Genomic DNA, 26585 nt, shown 5'->3' on the forward strand with positions numbered 1-26585 from the left:
AAGTCTGCTGCTGGTGCCTTTTTATCCCCTCCCACATTACGAGCCTGCTCTGGTCTGCTGCCATTTTTTGATCTGCATCGGCTGTTAGGATTAGGTGGGAATTTTATCATGGTGCTTTAAAAATCTTATTTTTAGAATTGTTTTTATATGCTTGGTTTTAGAGGATCAGGGGAGAGCGTGAATATATACAAATTAACAGCTGTCCAGTGCAAAAGCTGGTATGGATCAGCCCCAAATGGTAACTGGGATTGTTACAGAATGCCTCCTTCTTAGTACTCCAAACAAGTGTACTCTAAGAAGTTAGTGCTTCTCCACTGTGTAACCTAAAAGATATTGCTTTGATTAATACCCTGACTTTATAGAAATAGGTTATCCTATTGGGATTATTTGGGAATTGGACCTGTGCCTGTGGCTCTGGAACATGTAAGGACATGAGAATGGGTGATGGCATGATGACAGTAGACCTATTCGGGTAGAACCAAGTGAGCAAAGGAGCATGAGGAATGCACAGGGCTCGCCCTGCCCCTTCGTAAGGACATAAAACAAGAGATAGACATTGTGAGACGGTGTAGAGGAAGGTGTCCCCCAGCTGATGTGGGAATACTGGGAACTGAGCTTGGAACTTTCTGCATGCAGAGTGGATGCGTAACCACTCAGCTATGACCTTTCTTGTGATTTGCATGGGGTGGAGGTGGATGAAAGGGTGCTGGGATGGGGCTGGTGGGTATGGTCTTACTTTCCCCTTCTTGGGCTCCTTTGGAAGGACAGGCTCTAAGTTTAATTATTATTACTGTAACTAATAATACTGTACACATGTGGACAGGTAGCAAGTAAGTAACAGTCAAGTGCAGTGCAATCAAAGGTGAAGCAGGCCCTAGGGTAGTAATCAGATGATTAAATAACTCACCTGTCAGATTTGTTTCCCCCTAACCTGAGCTAGGTAACATGGTGCCCTCCAAATACTGTTAGACTACCTTTGGCCATTCTGGCTGTATATGGCGGAAGTTGGAGTACATGTGGTGGTGTCATGGGGAGTGGATACAAGGGAGTGGAGGGTGGAGGGAGGCACCAGCGGGGGAAGAAGACTCAGAGCCAGGGGAGTGGTGGTAGGATGATGATGAGTGGTGAGAGGGAGCAGACTGGGAGGAGGAGGTGTCAGAAGCAGAGGAGGTAGCAGGGTTTAGTGAGCAGGAAGAGGCTGTGTCAGAGAGCAGTGCAGACTCCAAGGCTGAAGCAGAGGCTGAAGCGGAGGGCGACCAAGAGGCAGAGTTGAGACAGGCTGCTGAAGAATCCAGGGAGTCTTCCCCTCCTGTTTGTGACTGCTTGGGAAAGACCCTGGAGAGGAGGAGCCTTAGAGAGCAGTGGGAAGATGGGAGCCTTCAGTCCTCTCAACTGCCTCATTGGGGCAAGACCTACTGGGAAGAGTTGCTGGAATCACTAGGGCTGCACTGTTTTGGTTTCTTTAAGAGTTAACTTCACTGACACCATGCTTTTTATTGATGACCTTTGCTTGACTCCAGCTTCTGACAGGTGGGCACCATATTGGCTATCCCTACCCTAACCCTAAAACAAGGCAGCCCTGTTTAGGGAAGTTTTTAATGTTTGAAGTTTTATTCTGTTTTCAGTCCTCTATTGGGAGCCGCCCAGATTGGTTGGGGAAACCCAGCCAGATGGGTGGGGTATAAATAATAAAATTGTTGTTGTTGTTGTTAATTAAACAAAATATTTAGGATTGGAACATTGCCTTATGCAAGGGACCTTGGGACCCTCTGGTCCTCCAGAGAGTCACATCACAACATGCACAGTGAGAGTTCGCATAGCAGTTATCCCGTTTGGCACTTGATTTAGTTTATTGTGCAGCACTCGCCTAAAAACTAAATCCCAGTGAATTTTCCACAGTGTTATTGCAGAAGTTATCGAGAGTGATAGATGCCTGAATGTGAACACAGGCTAGGCTAGATAAACCATATCAAACTCAGAAGATTTCATTTCACCCAGACACTGATCAGAGGCTGTAGCTGAAATAAGGGACCTGGCCACTTAACTCCTGTCTCACCCCACAGAGGCCAATATATTAAGAGAGAGAAAAGGGTGGGCAGAGGAATTGTTGAGAAACTTGTGATATGCAAACATTATCTGTCTCTAAAATATTGGTCTGTTCCACAGCAGCTAGGATTTGGTCTCCCTGTCAATGGATTAGATGCAAGGGATCTAAAACAAAATGCTCCTACAAAGAAAAATGAAAAGCTAGCCTTTTCTTTCTCAAATGCAGGCTGAGCAACCCAGCAAATTCTTTTTTTCAGGTTAATCTACACTTTTACAACCTGATAACAGGCCGGAGCTTTCTTCTAACCACCCTTGATTGAATTTGGAAGGTTTCTTCCCAAGAGGAGAACCTGTTCGGCTTTTATTTCTGTAAACATGATTTAGTGCAGACCCCGCACACTTACTTCCAGTTTTGTTTTGTTCTGAATTTTGGAATTGTGTGTGTGTTGGTGTTTTTATTTATTATTAAGCTAGTGGTTTTTTATATAAAAAATAAAAATAAAAATCAATTTCAACAGCTGGAATTAATTTTCCTGTTCCTGAGTCTTCACTCGGGCCTGTCACAGAGCAGGAGGCTTTCTATTAGCATAAACATAACTGAAAGCTCTGGTATTTGCATTAATGTACTTTTAACAAGTTGACAGGCTTCTGGCACATATTCCTGAGATCTGAGAAGCAAGGGGTGGCGAGGGGGGAAGGCTCCATTATACCTTACACTGGCTGGATTGTACGAAGCTGTCAGGTAAAAGAACCCAAAACCCTCAGGTTTCTTTTCCCACTACAGAAAATGTGGGGCAAAGTATCCACTCCTAAGCAGGTGCACAAATCTGACTCTCTCTCTCTCTCTCTCTCTCTCTCTCTCTCTCTCTCTCTCTCTCTGTGTGTGTGTGTGTGTGTGTGTGTGTGTGCTTGCACACTAAAACTCCTTGCCGCAAAGCTCCTCCCCACTTGAGGAGTACTGAAGTCCTTACAACTGAGATCTTGGATGAAGAGTAGTATACAAAGTTAAATGAATGAATGAATGAATGAATGAAGACTTGCACATTAGGCTTGCTGGAGGCACTCCTAATACAAAGTCTCTCCTTTTGTTTGCTGGTTAAAGGTGTGTGTGTGTGTGTGAGAGAGAGAGAGAGAGAGAGAGAGAGAGAGAGAGAGAGATACTATATAGATGGATAGTATACATACTATATACACAAACAAACAAACATACATACATACATTCTCTCTCTCTCTCTCTCTCTCTCTCTCTCTCTCTCTCTCTCTGTGTGTGTGTGTGTCCCTTGCAGACCACATCGCCTGGAGACAGGCAGTCAAGTCATGTATCCATAGCAGCGACCAGAGCAGGAATATCTGCTGGGAGGAGCACAGAGAGAAGAAACGCCATGGTGCATCTGCAGTAACAGAACTGGGTGCCTTCATCTGCCCCAGCTGCAACAAAACATGTCTCTCCTACGTCAGCCACAGCAGGCGCTGCAACCTTCCAACAGCTTGACCTCACCCCCAAAGGCACACTCCTCCATTGTTTCCTGAGGCAGACCGTGGCCAACATCTATCTATCTATCTATCTATCTATCTATCTATCTATCTATCTATCATCTATCTATCCAGATAGAGGGGTGTAACTCGATTTCAGTAGATTTCAGAAGATATTGCAAGATATGGGGTTATTTAAAAGTTGAGCAGCATTCTTCGGTGCATTGAAAACTGGTGGTGCTATTCAGGGCAACTTTCCAGGAGCCACATGTCAGTGGTGGGCGGGGCCAGAGGCTATAGCAGGTGAAGGAGCAAATGTATTTTTTCTCTTTGTACACTAGAGTTACTTCTGTGCACTTACACATCCCCTGTCTTTCATCCAGAGAAGCAGGAGGCATTATCAGAGTTCAGGGACATATTCTAGCCAGGCAAAAAGGAAGGTGCAAAGCAAGGGAAGTGAGGAATGTGGGCCAGGAAGAGTCCCAAGGCTCAGTCAGAGAAGCTTGGAGGACCACATTTGACCCCTGGGCCTCCCACCCCTATTTTAGACCCCTAGGTGTGGGCAAGGCAGAATATGGTTTTGCTTTAGTAGCTTCCATAGTTTCAGCCTCATTGTTTCACCCACAAATGCAAAGAAGGCAACACCTCAGGAAATGTTCCACTTCATGTTTCCAGTCCTTCTTTGCATCTCACACTGGTGTGTATGTTAGCCAGGGCTATGGTGCCTCTTTTACCTTCCACCTTCACCTTTCCCCATCCAATCTGCAGGAACTGAGGCCCCCTCAAGCCCTGGAATTCTGTCAAAGTACCTGAACTGTAACGTGAGGCGTCCATCCTGTTGCAGCCCTGGGATCGCCGCAGTCCTGGCTCACAAATAAGGCCTGCCCATGTGTAGGCAAACACCAACAGCTGGGCTAGATAACATGCAGATTATAAAGTTACTCTGTGGTGGCCCTAAGCCAATGGAAAGAAGGCCTTAAGCTATCAGACATGAGGCTGAAGTTGGGCTTGGCAGGAATACCCGAGATCCTCCAAGTTATTTTCATAAGGTTTGTATATGTCCCCTTTTGAACAGCTTATTTGTTGAGCGCCCGACCCAAGCATATACACAGAGTATTTTCACATTAATGCCAAGAAAAATGAAGCCTGGAAAGTGCCCTTTTAATTCTGTGGAGTATAAGCAGTAACAAGGCCTTCTGCACGGCCAGATCCATTGCAATATTTGCTAATATTTCTACTGTTGTATAAACACTTGTCCAGATTTTCTCACTGCCCTGAGAAGTCTCCAATATATATTAGGCAAGGAAATACCTTACTCATTTGTTACTGTTGTGAGCTTGAGGAGATGTACAAGTGTGTGTGAAAATGAAGAGAGCCATATTTAGGAAGAAAAATAATAATGATGAAACCTGATAAAGGCTATTTCTTACATTAATTTAGGATCAGATGGGGAAATAGTATTATTCCCTGTGTAACAGGGCTTTATCGATAAGCACCAGCCTATGATGAAAAGTAGAGGCAACAGCAGCCATCAATGGGAGAGAACACAGGAAATGAAATGTGAAATTTCACTGAGTAAAGTATTGATGATGCGTGAGGAGGAGGAAGCAGCAAGTCTGTACTTCTTGACAAGACTGAAGGGATTTAAAAAACAAGCAAACAATGAGTTGATCCAGGATTGGGCAACCCAAGAATGGTGAAAACCCCGTAAGAGTGAAATTGGAAGACAACAAAAGCCACATTCATAGACATGGAGGGGGAACAATGGGTTCTTGATCAGTGGGGGTAGGACCTTTTCCAGACTGAGACCACCTTCCCTTCAGGCAACATGTCTATGGTGGGCTAGGCAATAAGCAAGTGAGGGGAGCAACAAATGTTCAATTTCTGGACAGCAGATTTATTTCTGCACACTCGTCTCTGTCCTGCATCCAAGCAAGGAAGAAGCATTGACGGAGCTCAAGGGCACATTCAAACCAGGGAAACGCAATCAAAGTGGGGCCAGTGAGGAGAGCCTTGAGGGCCAGAGAGAGAAGCCTAGAGGGCCACATTCCCCATCCCTGCTCTAGATTAAGAGCTGCAGTACTATGATAGCATACGGTAAACATAAATCAGATGGCGGTGAAAGTGAAGCTATTGTAAAATACACAGTTCTGGAGTGTTGTGAAGTAGTATGAGAGGTCAAAAAGGTGGTAAGAACGCACAGAGAGAAAAACTTACACCAAAAAACAGTTCACTTATTGGCATTCATCTGTCTTGAAAAACTATTGAGTTTATAAAGGGAATGTTACAAATAAAATAAAGTAGATGGATTTCTGCATTCTCTCAAAATGGATGGGTTTGAGGAGACCCACAGCCATGCTTACATAAGAAGGGGCTTTTTGAGCTTTTTGTGTTGATTGGTTGAACATATCTAACTGCTGTATTTTAAGTAATGTTGAAAAAGATATTATCTTGAAATATGATTGCAGGGGAGGAGATACAGAATACAGCCTTTTACTTCACAGCTTGTTTTCCATTGCTTTCAAAGCTCCCAGATTCGCCTGCTCACTTCTTCACAAGTACAACCCAGACCCAAAAGAAAAATCAACAGGTTGTATCCAATACTAGTCCTATACAAAGTAGGCCCAATGAAGTTAACAGATGTATCTAACTTAAGCTTCATTAATTTCAGCAGGTGTGTTCTGAGAAGAGCTTTGCTTAAGGAGAAGGGGGTTAATTATAAGAAGTTTTTTTTAAGGGCAAGCTACAAATTCAGTTGGGTGGAGCCAGCCACTGATGTCATAAAGCCAGTGGCAAGAATGTTCTAGAAGTGTGCTTGGCAGGCCAAACATCAGATCTCGTTAAGCTCTCTGCCCTCTTATCTCAAGGAACCCTTTCAGTTCCCATTTACCTGCTTCCACAAACGGCAAGAACCAAGGGAGCCCTCCACCCCACCAAACCAGAAATAGGCAGGTGAAGAAAACTGACAAAGAAACGGGGAAGAGCCGTGAGCCCAAAAGTGATGAAGCAACAGTTTTTCTAATCGAACGAACTGAGGCCTTCATCCTGCAAACCCCAAGTGTGAGTGCTCCCCATTATCAACCTCAATCTGGACATGGGCATGAGGGTGGGTAGAGTTGGAGGGGAAAGGGGGTGTTGTTGCTGAGAAAACGATGCAGGGGAAAGGAAAGGGCTTCCGGTTTAGAGATAGTGTCTTCTGGTGCCGTGCTGATTCATGAGCTTTAATCAGATCTCTGTTTTCTTTCCCCACCCGTATCTTTTGTGGGTGTCTGTTGCTGTTTTTTTTAAAGAATTTATCTTTCATGTCTGAGCTGGGTTTCCCCACCTTGTTGCTCTGCTGTATTGGAAGGGGGGGGGAATACATATTTAAAAGCAAAGTACTCTCCTATGAAGCCTGTCTTTGCTCTCTTTTCAGTGATAAGTTTCAATCTGTGCAAAATTCTCTGTCCCAACCCCAAATTAAAGTTCCACATACAGCCTTGTTCCCACATTAACATTTTGTATTCTGTGCCCGCCCCCTTGGTTCCTTCTCGTGCCACACAGCTCTGGTGTTACTCAGGGCCAACAGCATTCATGGTTGAAAATAACGTGTATCGTGAGGATAACTTCCCTCAGCAGGCCAACCATAGAGTTCACTACTTGATGGCTCTTTTCTGGTTCTTAGCTAGCATAGCCTCCAACATTTCTCCCGATGAAAATAGGGACATCGTAAGGAAAAGCAGGGCATTCCAGTATCAAATCTGAAACCGAGACGGCTTCTGTAAATTTGGGACTGTCCTTGCAATATAGGGACACTTGGAGGGTCTGAACTGCCGGCTTGCCACATAAAGTTATGTGGCCTTGAAATGACCACTTGGGCAAGTTTTGTTTGAATTCTCCTCAGGATGCAAATATCTGACCAACTCACAAAGGCCAGACGCTTGCCCTTTATGCTCCTGCAGTCTCATCTGATCAGAATAAAACTCGTATGGACGTGAGTTGGTAGGAGTTTTGTGACCCATAGCAGCCTCTGTCGACTGCCAAGCATTCCAAGTGGAAAATGGGCTCCAGTATTAAGAATTTATTTGCTGGCTGTGGGCCCCTCTCTCTGATTCTTGTCCTACAGGCACTTTTAACAATGCAGAGGAGCTGCTTGATCATTGGGAAGTTTGTGTGCTGAAGGTGCTGAGCTGTGCACAGCTCCTTTGGCTAAGCTTCTGTGTAAACATCATCTGTTGTTAATTAAGTCCAGAATTTTTGCAAACAAAATTTTCATTTCTCTTTCCCTCTCAACACAACCTCCCCTCCATCCACAAACCTGCCTTTTTCTTTTTCGTCTTCTCTCTCAATTATTATTTACATTCTTAGAAGGGAAGATTTTCATATGCAAATGGCAAGAGCTATTTGAACAAGGTGCAAAGATTCCCTTTATGGTATAATATTATATCCTGGCAGCATATATTGGAGGAGCTCCACAATGCTGGATGTGGACATAAGAGATGCTGACCAGTCCAATAGGTACTTCAGAGAAGAAGCAAAGTGGAAAATGAGAGAGAGGGGTGGACAGCCAGGAAGTAACACTGAGCTGATTTGGATTTAACATTGCCCACCCTTTCCCATGTTATTTCATATGTGAATGTAAGGATCCAAACCTGCGTATTGTGAATTGTGGCTTGAAGCACAGCAGGGACTATTTGGACCTCAAAATAATTGTTTATAATTTGATATCTAAAGGATAGGGTGGGTGTTTGGGTTCCAAAGATGGCATGAAAGATTCCAAATGAAGGTGTGGCTGCTGGAAAAATCAGCTTCCAAAGCTAATGTACTATTTTGTTTAGCTGGTTGGATTGTATTGGTTGGATTGTATTGTTGGTTTAACAAGATAGATTTTAAAAAAGAGTTAGCACTTCCTAGTAAAACTGCCTGAATGTGATGCAAAGACGTTTGGGTCATAATTTGGAGATGTTGAACCAAGCTGAACATAATGGGTATCTAAATCAAAAGCCTACCAGCGGGCTCATCAAACCCCCTGGTTCTGCTGCATGCAAACCAGGTGGTGGTGGGTTGTCAAGGCCAAATTGGAGGACTCTCAGGAAGAATTGATGGATCACAGGTTGTATAGTGCCTGAGCTAAGCCATAACCTTTCTCTTTCCTTGATGTGCTTGGTTTCTAAAGCCAGAAAATGTATATGTGTGGGGGTGGGGAGCAGTCAAACCTAATCATACACCAGTATAGCCTGAACTAGCACACCATAGCAAGAGTTGCACCATGTGATTCTGTGGATCATGTTGCTTAGCTCTTAGAGAAGGTCCTGAGGAGTAGGACTCTTAATAAGAAAAAAATAAAACAATAAAACTTGCAAGATTTAGGAAATAACAAGCAGAATGACCGTGAGATCACATTGCCGTGTCCATCTTCTCTTCTAGAAGGGCTTTAACATCCCTTATCAAGATATGTCAGAATTTGGACTGCAGGTTCTCCAGGGTAGGATAGAACTTATTTCTAATCAGTGCACAGCACATAACTATGGTACCCTCTAATTAGTAAAGCACTTATCTCCTTAAGCCAAATGAAATACAGCAAGCACCAGCTCTATTGGGGTTATACCATTGTGCTGCATTCCGTTATGTGTGTGAATCAGGCCGGAGTGACCTGTTGCGATGCGAGGGTTTCTGCTTATTTTTGCACTAGAGGTCTGCTGGAGCAGGCTTCAAGGTACAGAACAGGCTATAGCTTTTCAGTGACAAACTGCTCCCCAAGAAACTTAAGTGGCAGAACATTTAGGGCGGTCTGAAGAGTGTAGCTCTTCACACAACCCAATACTAATGAGTGGAGTTCACGACCACAAGGTGTGATGATGGTCACCAGTTAAATGACTAGATGGTTAGGGAAATTTGCAGAAGATAGGTCTGGCGATGACCATGACGGCTATATGGAATCTCCATGAACATAGGCAGCATGATACTGAATTCCCATTGCAGGTGGGAAGGTGGGGAACAACAGTGAAGGACAGCTATTTATTACCTTCATACTCTGCTCAAAGACTTCCTGATAGTATCCCTACTATGGGAAGTGGGATGCTGGACTTGATGGACATCTGACCTGGCAAAGTTGTCCCTAGTTTCTTATCCATTTAGTGCATTAGGACAGAGGCAGCCAACCTGTTGTTGAGTTCCAAGTCCCATCATATCAGGCCATAGACCACATTGGCTGGAGTTGATAGGAGCTGGAGCCTAACAGGTTAGCCACCCCTGATTTAGGAGGTGGGACTTTCATTAGGCATTGACCTGCAATGGATGATATCCAGTGTTTGCTTGAAGGAGTGTTGTATCCTTGCTTTGTAGGACTGGCTGCGCACCTAAGGTCTGGAGCATCTCAGCACACCAAAGGCCAGTTTTGCACATGATCCTTCATGAGGGATCTTGCTACAGCTGGCTTTGCAAGGAAAATATAAACCTTTCACCAATCAGAATGCTCATTTGCATCACAAATGCCTGCCCCCCCCCTTATGCACAGTTAGGTGGCATTGGCATAAATAGGAGATGTTTCATTCTGGATTGTTTTATTTGGTGTTTTAATGTGTTGCTAAACACTTTGAGATTTTTTTCTTAAAAATATAAAACAGTATAGTAATGAAATGAATAATAAAAATAAAATAAAATAAAAAGTTGATGATTATAATAAGTTGATGATTATAGTATATAGACGGAGTCATATAGAATGGGGATTGGCCCAGAGAGCACTAGCTGATTTGTTCATTGCATTGAAACCAGAAGTCAGAGTGATCCAGAAATTCAGCAAATGTTCCAGAACCTGTTACTTGTTCCAGTTGTTGCAAAGTAATTTTTCCAAGATTTGTTGTGTGCTTTCCCAGACGTACAAAACAATACCATTGGGCAAATGACACTGTGCCCAAATAGCTCAGTAAGTGGCCGGTTTGAGCTGCGTACCTGGAAAAATGATGCAGAGGGGGGCCTCAGAAATAATTAGTTGGCGCTAATCAGTATGACAGGCCTGGGTTGTTTTTTTAACATCATATGGAAGATAAGTCTCTGATGCCTGATTCTGTTCAGTTCTCTTCGAGGCTGTGATAAGAAGGTGGTTGCTTTGTCAGGGTTACTCACTCTCTTCTGAGCAGTTTACTCAGCCCTGAGCTCGTTTAGATAAGACAAACATCTAAACGCCATTTCCGGAGATCCACGCCATGCTTTGCACCCTTGTGGTTGGTTACCAGAGACTGAAGCCAGTGCTCTCGAAAACAGTCTTTTAAAGGCTCTGCCGTAACCCTTTCTGAATCTATATAAAAATCCTCCCTTCCAGAGAATCCCACCACCTCCAGTTCAGAGGAGCAGAAACAATTAGTGCCTGCTTTAATGTGCCTTGCATTACTGGTTCCCTGCCTCAAACACTTAAACAGACTTTCTTCGGGGCAGTGAGGGGTCTAGCAAAATACTGTGCGTCATGCAGGAATCTTCCTCTTTTTCTGTTTTAGCCAGATCTGTGCGGAACCTAAGAACATGAGTTTGTGACATTCCTGATACAGATACCATAAAAAACATCTAAAAATAGTTTAAAGAACAGTGCAAATTAAGCATCTAAGGCAGAGAGCTTTTCATCCAGCCGGAAAATCCACTTTAATTGCCTAAGCCTAAGGTTCTGGTATGTGCTTGAATCCTTCCTGGAAAATGGTGACTGTCTGAGGGCACCCTAAGACTTAAGGAGGAGGAAGATGACAGGCAGTGCCACCCTCTGGACTGGTTGTAAGATAGAGGGCAGGCAGGTGGGGCAGGTGGCTGATGTGGGCAGGCTGAGACCCCAATGGGCCTCCACTAAGTTCCACCATGACAGGGAGCGTTAGCACTTGCCTAGGTGCTGAAGAACGAATCTCTCTCTCTCTCTCTCTCTCTCTCTCTCTCTCTCTCTCTCTCTCTCTCTCTCTCTCTCTTGTCAAAGTCAGGTTGACCTAGCTGCTGCATTGCACCCACTCTCGCACAGAGCATCCACTGCCTTCGTCTCACATGAGGGAGCTGCAGTCAAATATTAAAAAGGCAGCAGGAGCATTAAATTATTCGCCAACAGAACACTGTCATCCCTCCCATAAAACTATTTTGACCTGTAGTTTTCTGTGGAGTCTATTGCTCTTAAATGTGCAATGAGAAAGGAAATTAAAAATTAATCTTTATTTCCATCTCAGCAGAAAAACCTTAATTCTCTGCACTGAAATTATACTCATAGTCCAGGACAATAAATTATAGTTTTAATTGCAGCTAGTCACGGCCAATCAAACTGGCAACCCCCACCCCTGCCTGCCTTCTCTTTCTAGATTTCACTCCTCTGTCCTAAAAAAATTCATGTAGTGATGGAGAGAGAGAAATCATGTGTACAAAAACCTAAGAAACCAGGACACCTGGCTTCAAAAGTAACTTTTTTTTTAATCCTCTCTTTTCCCCTCCTTGTCCCCCACCCCACCCCACCCCCAGGAAATTAGTCTGAGAGCTACAGGTCACAAGTTGCTCACAGTTTATTCAGTGTTGCATGCAGATATAACATATATAGGTACTACTAAAGTACAATTTAGTGTGATGTTCTGAACTCTGCTCTCAGAGAGTGTATTTTGGGAGGCATCAACAAGTCCTTCTTCAGCAGCTTTCCAGCAGATAAGTGACCTAACCTCAGTGCAAATGTACCGCTTATCCAATGGTGGATACAAACCATCATTTTTCCATCCACTTTAAACTATAGTTTCATACTTGTAACAAATACTTGACCATGGTTTCCATAGCTAGATTAACCATGGTTAATGAAAACATTACAGCTGCATAAGACCTTAGCATGGACATTTAGATTGGTGTCAAATCTTGGATTCAGTTTTTGCTTTTTATGATAGTGGTTGCTGTTGCCTCTTCTAGGCTGTGTTGATTCTGGCATTTTGTGTGTGTTCCCCATCTTTACAGGCTCTTGCATATGCACAGCTCACAGGCAGATCCAAGGAAAGTCCCTTGTGTATTTTGTCCCACATATTGTGGAGATTTCCTCTCCTTACTCCCCACTTTCTCTCTCTCTCTCTCTCTCTCCCACCCTCTCTTTCCCCCCATATCAATCATTCCCCACCTTGAAAGCTTCCTTGGTTAACTGCTTATTTCAAAATCATTATTAATGAATTTGCTCAGGGATTTTGGAATTTAATTAGCCTCTTTTGAACCGCTCTCTTACCGTGTTTGACTAGAGAAACAGAAAATCCCTCCATGACTTGTTTGCTTTCCTCCTCCTTTTTATTCTCCATCTAGAAGTGCAAAAATATAACCAGGGAGGGTGGGCTGTGTGTGTGTGTGTGTGTGTGTGTGTGTGTTATTGGTTGCTTGGAGCAGTTCACTTGGTACGGTTTGGTGTTGCTTTTCAGGATATAAATTAGAGGGATCCCTGGAAGCAAGCTACTTGCTTTCTGAGATGAAGAGGCAAGATAACATTGCTTTTGGTAGAAGGCACAGAAACCTCATTTTGCACCTCTATATAGCATTTGTCAAGCTGATGACATGTTGGGACAGCCCCATGGTTATTATGGCAGCCGTGAAGTCCCAAGCCATCCCAGAGCTAACCACTTTGGCTGCATTGGCTGAGCAAGAGGGATACTGCGGCTGCAGTCCAAGCCTGTGCCTTCGCTTAGTTGTTCCTCTTCCCACCCCACCCTACCCTCTTCGATTCCCCTTGACAAAGGTATCTGTCAGGAAGAGTCTCTTGCAAAGACAATGGACACCCTTGAAAAACAATGCACACCCTTCCGGTAGATTACCAGTGATTGCTCTTTTCAGGTGTGTTGCCTTTCCTTTAGCTTGGTGTGTAAGGAAAGTGGGTAAATGCAGGTTCTTGAGTTCTGGTGGATTTATGTTATATATCTTTGGCAGGGTACTTCCAGACAGGTGCATATTGTGAGATCAGTGCTGCTCATCCACACAAGCTTTCCATTTATTTATTGCATTTATATTTGACCTTTTCTCCAAGGAGCTCAAGGTGCTGTATATGATTCTCCCTCTCCTCACTTAAACCCCACAACAACCCTATGAAGTAGGTTAAGCCGAGAGACAGTGGCTGGCCCAAGGCCATGAGAAGAGCCTGCTGGATCAGACCAATGGCCCATTCAGTCCAGCATCCTGGACTTACACAGAGGTCAACCAGATGAGCTTCATGGCTGAGTGGGGATTTGAACCCTGGTCACCCTGGTTGGTCCTAGTCCAACACTCTGACCACTGCATAACACTGGCTCTCAGTATCCACGTAACATTGTTGGCATCAAAATGCCAACCATTTACCCATTCCCTGGAAAATCTAGTAATTTAGGGGGAAAAACATACCAAAAGTCTCTTGCTAAGGATCTGTTCCTGTAGCCCTCTTAGTTAAAGTTTTTTCGTATGCTGCGTTTTAGCTATTTCGGCTCTGCCCCCAAAACAGCCTGCATACAGTTCAAATATAGTCAAAGCAAAATGAAAATCACGAGTTACAGTAATAAAAATTCAATAAATTGCAACACAGGTGTCTGCTACAGGTGCTGCTTGCAACAAAACAGAGTTAGTCCATAAGTACATGGGATCAATTCCAATCTGTTACCTCCGAGGATGTGGACAGGCTGCTTGGACACTTGTCTTCTTGATCCTTGCCCATCCTAGCTGATAAAAGCGAGCCGGGAAGGGCTGGGCAATGGGCTCTGCAGGGTGGTGAATGCTTCCCTCTGTGAGGGAGCCTTCCCAGACCCGCTGAAAGAGGCGGTCATTAAACCGCTTCTTAAAAAAACATCTTTAGAGCCAGCCAATTTGGCCAACTATCGCCCAGTCTCAAATTTACCATTCTTGGGCAAGGTGATTGAGCGGGTGGTTGCCAGACAACTCCAAGCACACCTGGAGGATGCGGACCATTTGGATCCCTTCCAATCGGGATTCAGGCCTCACCATGGGACTGAAACTGCCTTGGTCGCGCTGGTTGATGATCTCTGGCGGGCTAGGGACAAAGGTGAAAGCTGTTTCCTAGTTCTGCTGGATCTCTCAGCGGCCTTTGACACCATCGACCATAACATCCTTCTGGACCGTCTAGAGGGGCTGGGAGCTGGGGGCACTGTTATACGGTGGTTCCGCTCCTTTCTCCTGGGCTGTGTCCAGAAAGTGATGGTGGGGGATGAGTGCTCAGACCCCTGGGCTCTCACTTGTGGGGTGCCTCAGGGTTCCGTCCTCCCCCCCATGCTTTTTAATATCTATATGAAGCCGCTGGGAGAGATCATCAGGGGGTTTGGGCTGGGTGTTCATCAGTATGCAGATGACACCCAGCTCTACCTCTCCTTTAAATCAGAACCAGTGAAGGCGGTGAAGGTCCTGTGTGAGTGCCTGGAGGCTGTTGGAGGATGGATGGCGGCTAACAGATTGAGGTTGAATCCTGACAAGACAGAAGTACTGTTTTTGGGGGACAGGGGGCGGGCGGGTGTGGGGGATTCCCTGGTCCTGAATGGGGTAACTGTGCCCCTGAAGGACCAGGTGCGCAGCCTGGGAGTCATTTTGGACTCACAGCTGTCCATGGAGGCACAGGTTAATTCTGTGTCTAGGGCAGCTGTCTACCAGCTCCACCTGGTACGCAGGCTAAGACCCTACCTGCCCGCGGACTGTCTTGCCAGAGTGGTGCATGCTCTAGTTATCTCCCACTTGGACTACTGCAACGCGCTCTACGTGGGGCTACCTTTGAAGGGGACCCAGAAACTGCAATTAATCCAGAATGCGGCAGCTAGACTGGTGACTGGGAGTGGCCGCCGGGGCCACATAACACCGGTTCTGAGAGATCTGCATTGGCTCCCAGTACGTTTCCGAGCACAATTCAAAGTGTTGGTGCTGACCTTTAAAGCCCTAAATGGCCTCCGTCCAGTATACCTGAAGGAGCGTCTCCACCTCCATCGTTCAGCCCGGAAACTGAGATCCAGTGCCGAGGGCCTTCTGGCGGTTCCCTCATTGCGAGAAGTAATGTTACAGGGAACCAGGCAGAGGGCCTTCTCGGTAGTGGCGCCTGCCCTATGGAACGCCCTCCCAGCAGATGTCAAAGCAATAAACAACTATTTTACTTTTAAAAGTCATCTGAAGTCAGCCCTCTTTAGGGAAGTTTTTAATGTTTGATGCTGTACTGTTTTTAATATTCAGTTGGAAGCCGCCCAGAGTGGCTGGGGAAACCCAGCCAGATGGGCGGGGTATAAATAATAAATTATTATTACTATTATTATTATAAGTAGCAGAAGAGATGAAAAGTCCTCATTGCTTAAAACCCTTGCTGTTGTTAGTGATACCTACCACTTTAAATAGCCTTACATCTTTCCCTACAAACTTCTGATATTACTGTAAGCCTTACAACAAAGGGAACAGTAAGAAAGGCTAGTACTGTTCCCCTAACAGTATACAGATGCTTGTATACAGATACTGATGGCCTTTTAAGACTGCCCACTGAGATCTCAGTGACTCAGGCTAGAGCCACTCATGGTGCAGAGGAGGGAGAAAAACTGTACTTACATGACACTGTGAGTTAGGGACAATTTCTTCCCAACCCCATATATGGCAGCAACACAAATATGATAACAAAATTAACTCACTGAGACTGTCAAGGGGAATTTTTCTTTTCTCTCTGGCCCGAGTCCACCCAAATCTGGTGTTTCGGCCCCAGTTGTAGGGCTGATACTCTACTTCCCAATCAGAAAAATTGGCAGAAGAAGCTTGTCTTTCCCCAAGAGGGGCAATGAGGTGGATTTCGCACTTAAGTGCTTCCAGGTATTTGGGTGTCAAGAGCTGTACAACCAGGAGCGCACACTGTTAATTGTTCCGCCTCATTTTGCTGAGTGGCCGTGTGCCAGAGCGCCTGTGTGTCCCTGGTGAGTGCTTTAAATGGCACAGTGTTTACTTGGAGATTTGCCTAGGACATGCAGATTGCTTCAGCATTTGATGTCCCCATCTCTGCGGCTGCAAATTTCAGCTTCAGGTTAGGTGCTCTGCCTTCTTTGAACTGAAGCAGACGGACACCCTTTCTCACTCCAGCCCATTCCTCAACAGACACTGAAGAGCCAGAGACAAAGTGCTTGCGTGGTTGCCATTATTGTTGTCCAATTTACTTTATTGGATTATCTTTCTGACGGACGTTTATGAGTCACTGATGTTTTCCACTGCCTCTGTAACTGAAAGGAAGACTGGCCAAGGGAAAGAAGAAAGCATAAGGGGAGGTTGATCTTAACCAAGATTTCTCTAGAAACATGCATTTGTCTTCACTGCCAGAGTCAGCACCAGGCATCAGCATTGTGGTGCACCTGCTGTTTTGAGTCCCAGGCCACAGTCGGGGACCCACTGCCAATATTTGGAGCCCCTGGTTCCCTCTACTCCTCTTCCTCCACTTTGCTCTTTCCTGTTGCTGCCTGCCTGTTCACCCTCTCTAAGCAAACAAGTAGTGAAATGAGTGAAGCCTGTCCATAAGTTGCACCCTCTCCTGCAGGGAGCGAATGTGGATTGAACTCAGAGATAGAGGCAAGCAATCCGCTTTACACAGGACAGTGCCCTGTTTGAAGACATCCTCGATTTGAAGGGCAGTCTGACCTAATGGTTGTATCACTGCATTCACAGAACAACTTCTGTGAGTGCAGCAGAACTGCCCCCTCTCCCCCAAGCATGTTCTGCCTCCAGATCTGCTCTGGAGGGATGGTAGGACATTCTCTTGTGGGGTGTCATTTTTTTTAACAAATTCCCTGCATCTTTGGTGCTCCCTTGTCACAAGAAACAACAGTCCATGTTCCCAACTGCAGGAAATGCTAGAATGCAATGGGAGGCTATGCCAGCATGAAGAGTAAAGCTCCCGACACTGTGCAAGATTTGAAGACGGGATGCAATGGACAAAGAGTGCCGAGTGCTATGTCTATTGTGTAGAAGCATGCCTGGTCCCACAATGTAATAAATATAAATATGCATCGGCCTATAAGCTCCCCTGCCTTTAACACTGGCCACTCGCTGGGTGTGCTACGTGAAACCACAATTAATCAACCCTGCAACGGTTTCAATAGGGACTGACTTCCTCACATCAGAAATGGGTGCAGATAAAATTTTAACCGGAAACAGGATGTCACGTAGAACATGCAGCTGGTGCTTTCTATTATGCTGTTGCTTTGTTTATAAAATTTATATATCCCCTTTCTTCCATACTTCTCTCCCCACAATTTCCAAGGCAGTGTTGCCTTTATTTGGCCAGAGTTACAGATGCTGGAAGATCATTTGAAAAACACAAAACCTCAGAGTTGGAGTTTAGTGTTTAGTGCGGGAGGATGCTCTTTCAAACGTTGTGGCCGTGTCTTATGGTGCAAAACATCTGGAGTGGGAGATATAGCAAGTCAGGCAGCTGTAGTTTTACCTTTACAGTATTATTAAAAGTCCAGATGAGGATGTGCTTTTCCTGCTGACTACAAGACTTGCAATGGTGAGGTTCCTGGTATGAACAGGTCTGACCATTTGCTTTGGCTGAAAAAATGACTTATCAGCTGAAAGTGACCAGAGGAGAAATGTGGTCCATGGCATAGTTTTATAATATCCACCCAGTCAGGAGAGCATAGATGCATCTCCCACAGACACATAGCAGGCTGTAATGGTTCTAGGGGTTGCTCGTGCGTAAATCATCGCCACACCTGGCTGGGTTGCCTGGGTGAACCCTTTCTGTCTGGACAGCCACTCGCCCGTGGCTGTCTCAATCGCTGGCAGAATCCGTCAGAAGCTCTTTGACGCCTAGTCTCCGCCTAGTCTCCCTGCGCGGAAGCCTTCTGCGCAGGGAGGGTGTGGGCAGCGGAGGACCCGTGCTCTCCCCGCTGGTCCCCGGCGAGGAGTCGTGGGGCCTCCTCGCCAATTCCCCCATCTGCCCCCCTTCTCCACTGGTGCTACGCTGATTTCCTTCCCCAGAAGATGTGCTGCTTCTCTCCCTCCCGGGACGCTCTCCGGAAACCCTCTGGAGCCCTCCCTCTCCCTCAGGCTCCGATGGCAGTTCCCTGACACAGGCTATGGAGAGACCCACTTGGATGACTGGGAAAATGTACCACCATCACTGCCTAACTCTTGTTGCTCACTGTAATATGCACGTGGTTTTTACAAGCCTAGTTTTGGTTTTGTTATATGTAAAAATTGGTACTTTAGAGAACTGTTTGTCACAAAGCTTTTAAATAAAATAATAATAAAGTTACTCTATACCAGGCAAAAGTGACTTAAGTTTCTTCCAAGTGCTGCGGTAAAAGCAAGATTTTGTGGCTGGGACATTTGGCTACATTTCAATGCAAAATCTTCATGGTTGTTTTAAGTCCTCTGTGTTCTTCATGGATACTTCACTATGGAGGAAGATGTTGGGAATGTTACTAAGCCTTTTACTTCTGTCACAAATTGCTCTGTGATTTTTTCAGCGGTGTCTGGAAGGAGAATCCATATAACCACAAGGATGCAAGGTTAATATCACTTGTATCCTGCTGCCCCAAGGGTAGCAGAGTGATACTGTAAAATACAAAGCAGTACGCCACTGATACACAGTATTGATTTTGTTAATACATTACATTTGTTATCAGGCAAAGGACAAGTGGTTTCTTCTAAATAATTAATATTGTGATCTAAAGCACTGGATAAAAGAGGCAAAAAATCTCTTAGAACCTCCTCCTAATGCCTTTCTTTCTTTTTTTTTTTTGGGCTTACTCATTTCTCCCCCCTTCAGTTCCAGTGAGGAATGGTTTAACGTTGAGGAGCAGAGGAGGAAGAAGATTATTAAACAAGAAAAAATAACTGGCCAGGAGACCATCTGAGCAAAGGTAAGGAAGGCCATTGGGACAAGTGTTTCACAGAAACTGGTGCAATTTAGATATGGAACTGGGACTGACAAATCATAATTTCAAAAATGAAAGATGCTGCGGATTAGAATTTTGAGTAAGGTGTTCAGTTTTCAGAGTTCTTCGTGCTAGAAGGCTGACACGGTTTGTGAACAAGAGATGTGTAAAAATCTATAGGAACAGGATAATGAAAGGCTTAGATCTCAACTTATGATTTAAGAATTGTGTAGTAGTAGTAGTAGTAGTAGTAGTAGTAGTAGTAATAATAATAATAATAATAATAATAATAATAATAATAATAATAATAGTGATAGTAATAGTAATAATAATACCCCACCCATCTGGCTGAGTTTCCCCAGCCACTCTGGGCAGCTTACAACACATATAAAAACATAGTAAAATGTCAAACATTAAAAACAGGGCTGCCTTCAGATATCTTCTAAGAGTTGTGTAGAATAAGAATAATTATTTTATTATGTCTCGGAAACATAGTCATTATCCTAGCAAATGGGTGTTGAGTAATGGCTAAGGGACTAAGGGACCTCTTAACAATGTATTAAGTAAGAAGCCACCTGGTTTGAATTGTGCCTCTGCTCTGCTCTCACTAGGTGGCCTTAGCATCTCATCCTCATCTGCAGTATTGATATTGGCTTACCTTACAAGGTTGTTGTACGACAAGTTTGTGTATATAGTACACCTAGGACCCCTGCCTTTGGCTGCTTGAATTACAGGCAAAGAGTACCCACCTCCATTACCTTTTTTTGCCACCCATAAGAATATAAGCAGAGTCATGCTGGATCCTGTTCTCACCATGACCAACTAGATGCCCATGGGAAGCCCCCAAGCAGAACCTGAACAGCACTCTCCTCACTTTACAAATGCTCCCCAGAAACCAGTGTTCAGAGGCAGACTGCCTTCAGCAGTAGAGGTAGAACTATTATGGGGTTGGCGAGGCTGGCTCCTGCCAAGGGCACAAGCCCAGGAGGGCACAAAAATTGCCTATCTCCACTCTGGCTCAGAGTGACTGGGAGCCTACCCACCCACCCACCCACCCACTCATCCACCCACTCCCCAGGCTGCTCCTCCGCTGCTCTGGGTGGCCAACATCTCCTTGCCAAGGGTGCAAGGGATGGGGAAAGGGCGATGGATTTGGATTTGATATCCCACTTTATCACTACCCGAAGGAGTCTCAAAGCAGCTAACATTCTCCTTTCCCTTCCTCCCCCACAACAAACACTCTGTGAGGTGAAAATAAAAAAAATTCCTTCCAGTAGCACCTTAAAGACCAACTAAGTTAGTTCTTGGTAGAGCTTTCGTGTGCATGCACACTTCTTCAATCCTATAGTCTGTCTTGAATCCTATAGTTCTGTGAGGTGAGTGAGGCTGAGAGACTTCAGAGAAATGTGACTAGCCCAAGGTCACCCAGCAGCTGCATACGGAGGAGCGGAGACACAAACCCAGTCCCCCAGATTATGAGCCTACCACTCTTAACCACTACACCACACTGGCTCAAGAGATGAGGGTGCCAATACTTCTTCCAAGGCTGCAAGAGAGCCTAGTTATGCCTCTGGCCATTATAGCTAGTAACCCTAGGTAGCTCCATCCTCTCTGAATTTGTCTAATGCTCTTCATTTAAACCAATCCAAGTTGGTGGCCATCACTCTGTCTTGAATCCTATAGTTTAACTATGTGTTGTGTGAACAAGTGCTTTCTGGATCTTCCAAGGTTGAGCTCCATTGGATGTCCCCAAGTTCTGGTATTATGAGACAGCGAAAACCTTCTTCTCCCTATCCACTTTCTCCATACTGTGCATCATTTTATACACCTCCATCGTGCTCCCTCTTCACCCTCCTTAGCGACTGTTTTCAGGAGGCTGCAGGAGGGACTGGAGGTTAGCTTAAATAGAGGGGGAGATTCATAGTGTGAGGCTTAGCAATTTCATTAAGGGCCCACCTGCCATTGCCCCCTTTACCACTGCTGCCACCCTGTGCATGCTTACTAGGAAGTAGGTCTGATTGAATTCAGTGGGGTTTACTTCTGGGGCGCAACGCATTTGCTGTCTTCAGTTTCCTCCCATCCACATTCCCTCCTATGACATTGCAGCTGGACACACCAGTGAGGAGTAACTCTCAGCAGGCTGTGAGTAATGAGGTGCTGAGGGGAGCTCTCATCCCACATCCCAGGTTCCGCAGCATCGGCTCCACTTCTGACCGGGCCTCTGAGTCTTTCAAAGTGGCATTGCTACCGGCAGCTCCAGCTCACTTTCCTCTGCCTACATTCTTTGCTATGAGGACACATGCTCTGCAGCCTCCAGAGCTAAAAGGGGCTGCCCGCAACCAATAACTTAATTGAAAACATCAAAGGAGACCAAAAAAGAAAGAAAGGAAGAATTGCACAAGATGATGGGACACTGCTGTCGAGCTAAGCTTTAACCTTGCTGTTGTTTGCCAAGGTTTCCTCCTACCATCGTTGAAAAAACAACAGTGGCGGACGTGGGAGGCTACATAAGTACCATAAGTACAATCAGAGCAGCAGGGAGCACTTAGCATCTAGCAAACGTCAGTAGCCTCAGCATGTGTGTCTTTGACCTGTGCCTAAACAGGCTTCTAAAGGCCTTTGCTCAAGGGTAGCGTTTCTCCATCAAACCCCCTCGGCAGCACAAACCCATAACACGTCCGCTCAGAATAGAAGTAAGGCCCGTCAAGTTCAATGAGGAAATCAAGGCAGTCTGCAGAGACCCCTGCCTAACCACCCACAAGTCCCGCCCCCGCCCCGCCCCCACTCCCTGGCTTTTAATGAAATCTGTCTGATAAGGTAAAGGGACCCCTGACCATTAGGTCCAGTTGTGACCGACTCTGGGGTTGCGGCGCTCATCTCGCTTTACTGGCCGAGGGAGTTGGTGTACAGCTTCCGGGTCATGTGGCCAGCATGACTAAGCCGCTTTTGGCAAACCAGAGCAGCACACGGAAATGCCGTTTACCTTCCCACTGGAGTGGTACCTATTTATCTACTTGCACTTTGACGTGATTTCGAACTGCTAGGTTGGCAGGAGCAGGGACCGAGCAATGGGAGCTCACCCCGTCGCGGGGATTCGAACCGCCGACCTTCTGATTGGCAAGTCCTAGGCTCTGTGGTTTAACCCACAGCGCCACCACCCAAGAGTAAATACAGTTTACACCTCTTCTCCTCTCTGGGCTAAGTGCCCATCTCTGAAGTTTTCCTATTTTGGTGACCTGCCTTGTGCTGCTCCAGGCTCTCTCCCCATTGGTGGGCTTTCTCCCAATTTACTGCCCAACATTTTGGTCAGGTGATTTTTACTAGCTTTCACCTTCATCAGAACATCGTGAAGATTTGTGTATGCTCCAGGCATGTAAGTTGAACCTCATAATTTGCACAAATAATAACTTAACTTGTGTTTGTGGCAACGGGGATACACATACACACATACCCACAAACAAACAAACAAACAAACAAACAAACAAACAAACACATACACACACTTTCATTTTTGGAGGGGAAAGGGGGGTATTTTTGCCTGCCCACATTGCCTCACCCAGCATTAGAACGAGGCCCCTGGAAGGCTGGGCAAGTTCTGAGCCTCAGGCTGATATAGGTTCCCTATCCCTGGGTAGATGCAACCAATTAAAAAAATGAATAAATGAAATGGGTGTGTGCTGTATGGTGGGTCTCAGGTCTGAAAAAGACTGACGTCTGTTGCTGCTTTACATACAGAAGGTCTCAGTTTCGGTCCCTGGCTTCTTTAGCTAAAAAGTGTAAAGGTAGCAGGTGAAGGGAAAGATATCCTCTGCCTGGGAGTTGCTGCCAGTCAGAGTAGAGTAGACCATACTGGCCTGGATCAGCAAATAGTCTTACCTGGCCTATGCAGCCCATGTCTGAAACCTTAAATATACCGGTAGGTTGTGTGAACTGTCCCAGAATCAGTTATCACTTCTTTTGCTACCCCCACTTCTTTTTTTTAAAAAAAGAAGAGTTTCTCTTTCTAAAGGGTTTCATTCATAGGGAGGAGACAAATATCATTCCTATCACAAATAATTAGAATGTTTTGCAATTCTATACAGCCTTCCATCAAAATATCTTAAATAGGAATGTTTCACATCTAGGAAGCATCCTCATCATTAATAGTACCATGTGCTTTCAGAAAAAATGGGCACCTACTTCAGGATAGCTGCAGGAGTGTGTGTGTGGGGGGGGGATAACTCCCTGCTGAGCTCTCTACCAGTCCATTTGTGGGTGCATCAAAACCTTGGGTTTTGTGAAAAGTTGTTAAATAAGCTCCCGGGCAAAAATAAAGGATCAAAGGGGATCTAATTAGCTGCAGTCTGCTTATGAATTGTGGATGTTCACCTAGCTTTATAAATTGACACATTTAACATTAAAACTCAAAGCAAAAAATGATGTAATTATTCCCCCCTCCTTTTTTCTGAGGCTTAGGTTTAATATCTTTATTGAAAATTGGGTGCTTCTATTGCATCTCAAGATGCTTTATTCTATGCAATCTGGAGTGAGTCATTTTTCATGTTGAATTGTAATATGGTTTAAATGATAAGGGCCTGATTCAGAAAGCTTTTGCCTCTGCTGGTAGTCTGACAAGAAAGCTCACAGCCCAGTAATAACCTGAAGATAATCTACAATTTGATTCTTTGTGCTCCTCTTCACTGTTTCGAGAGGGGTGGCGGGGTGGGAAGAAGGTGGGATTTAAGCTTGACACTGGGACATTATAAACCACAGGCTTTATTAATATTATCACTTCTTTTGCTCTTACAGCATGACAGTGCTTTACAAGCCTTTTTTATTTATTATTCCTCATTCAAAACAATCCTGTGAGGTAGATCGCTATTGTTCCCAAGCCTATGGCAGGGACAGGAGCTGAACTCAGGTCTCCAAAATCCAAAACCCAACACTCTATCCATTGGTGGGGAGGGTAGAATTGAAGCAGATATGTTTACATTAATTTTTTGTAGCTATAGTTTTATTTAAAAAATAATTTTCATTTTGGAAGTTGAGGAAGCAAAATTGTTATGTAACACCGCCCACCAAGACGAGTGGGACAGCCTGCAGTGTGAATGAAGAAGGACTGAAAGAATATAGCATCAGATACAGTAATAGCATTTAGCAGATAGATGGAGATGGGATATGGGTACTATGTGCTGCTGACGTAGATTGTCTTGGTGTCTCCACCTCAGTATGACTGGGTCGGGGGATTTTGTAAGAAGTAAGCAATGGATGACCTAATATATTTTAGTTAAAAGAAGGGAGAAGAGCATTGAGGAGACAATTGTTTCAGAGATTTCTCCCATGTTTTTGTTTGCTGGACTTGGTTGTGTGTTTCATTTGTTGCTCTCTGATCATTTGCCTGCACTGTGTCTAATGAATTTTCATGGATTAAATCTTTCCTGTTGGCTGAATTTGGCACCAGAACCATGAGCAGTGCAGGGAATGCAAGAAGGAAACGTCACATATTTTTAATCCTGGTCAAGAGCAGTAGATGTTGATGATACTTTTACCCTGGAGAAGGAAATCCAATGGATTTCTCTTACTCTTCCTTCCTTCCACAAATTTTAATCCCACTTTTCCATAAGTGGCAAAATTATAGAGTAAGTAAAAAAAATGTTACCTTTTTTTACAGCAGGCTAGTTTCTACATACACTCATTCCTTTTTCCCTATCTGCCACCCAAGCAAGCAAGACGCATTATCAAGGAGGGAGTGAAGCAATGCCAATGAGGGGTGTGGACTGGAGAGGTGGGTTTGGCCTGGGGGGTAGTCTCAAAGGCCAGATAGAGATGTCTGGAGGATAGCATCTGGCCCCTAGGTCTGAAGTACTCTGCCATTACTTAGAACCACCCAAGGTCACCCAGGGAATTTCCTGGGGATTTGAACCCGCACCTCCCTTATCTGTGTCCAGTTCTTCCTCCATTTATCCCAGACTGGATTTCCCACGTTTGCCCATGTTTGGCACTAAGCACAGAATCATGCAAAATTTATGGTTGTCCTTGGGAGATAAATAAAAGTTTTCACATAAAGAAGGTCACTTATTATTATGGGCTTCTTGTGAATTGAACGTTTGCCCTCCTTGCTGTCAATTATTACCTTGGCTTTTCAAGGGTTCTGAAAAGTATGAGAACTTCTTAAGGCTATTCTGAAGTGATAATAATCAAGCAGAGGTCCAGAGAAGCAATTGAGTGATATTCCAGTAAGTGGCCAGACTTTCTCTCTCTCTAGAGAATACCCAGAGGTGCTGCTTAATGACCCGAGCTTAATGACTATGGGTATGATTCAACAATAAGCAGTTTTAGGTCCCATTGATTTCAGCAAGCGTACAAATGTTTGATGCAGCAACACACAATTTTTCAGATTTTTCAGAGAAACATTTTAAAGCTTCAGAGAACGTAGAACGTAGAATGTGCTACAACAGAGATCCATGGGTTACATGGATTCCCCTATCACCCAGCATCCAGGATCTGAGAGCTATTCTGCACACCCATTTTTTGGACAATCATTCCACTGAAACCTGAAGCAACATGAAGGAGCATGAAGGTTGCACAGGAAATTTTATTTATGCATATACTTATACACTGCCAACTCATAGAAAACATCAAGTACTATGAAATGTAAAACACCACAAAAACATTACAAAATAATCGTACAAACCACTGGCAACTCAAGAACATTATAAACATTTTGACACAAAAAGGCCTTCAAGAAGTACCTGAAAGTCAAAGGCCAAATCTCTGCTGGAAGAATGTCCCAAAGCATGAGACAAACACACTACATACCCAGCTTCTAGTTGAAGACAGCTGGGCCTCTGAAATTCAGGGGACAACTAACGGTGGTCCTCCGTATGATATTGGTGACTGAGCCGTGATGTAAGGGCTCAGATGGTCGTCAAGGTATCCTAGACCAAACGTGCTCAGGGCTTTATATATTAACACAAGAACCTTGAACCTGTTCATATGAGTAGCCAGTGCAGATGTTTTAGCAGAGGTGTTAGGTGCTGTCAGCCATCTGCCCCATCTGCAGCCTTACATAGATAGAGCACATCGCAGTAACCCATTACCAATGAATGGACTATAGTGGGCAGGTTTTCTAGATACAGCTGTGGCTTGCACACCAGGCGAAGCTGGTAAAAGGCACTCCAAGCCACAGAGGTCTCTTGGACCTCTACCAACAAAGATGTGTCCAGGAGTAGCTCTAAACTACATACATGCTCCTTTAGAGGG

At 44.8% G+C, this 26585-nt stretch overlaps 1 long non-coding RNA gene across 1 annotated transcript in view; it reads left to right on the top strand.

Annotated features, from left to right (window-relative positions):
• The first annotated feature begins 5601 nt into the window (after nt 1-5601).
• LOC308581681 overlaps nt 5602-26585 on the top strand; it is a 28541-nt gene continuing 7557 nt past the window's right edge. Inside the window, exons 1-3 of the long non-coding RNA XR_014005141.1 lie at nt 5602-5616; nt 5988-6579; nt 19235-19328. This is a non-coding gene — a long non-coding RNA (uncharacterized lncRNA). The remainder of the gene's footprint in view (nt 5617-5987; nt 6580-19234; nt 19329-26585) is intronic.

The sequence above is a fragment of the Podarcis bocagei genome, assembly GCF_964188305.1.
Source record: "Podarcis bocagei genome assembly, chromosome: 2".
Classification (NCBI taxonomy): Eukaryota; Metazoa; Chordata; class Lepidosauria; order Squamata; family Lacertidae; genus Podarcis; species Podarcis bocagei.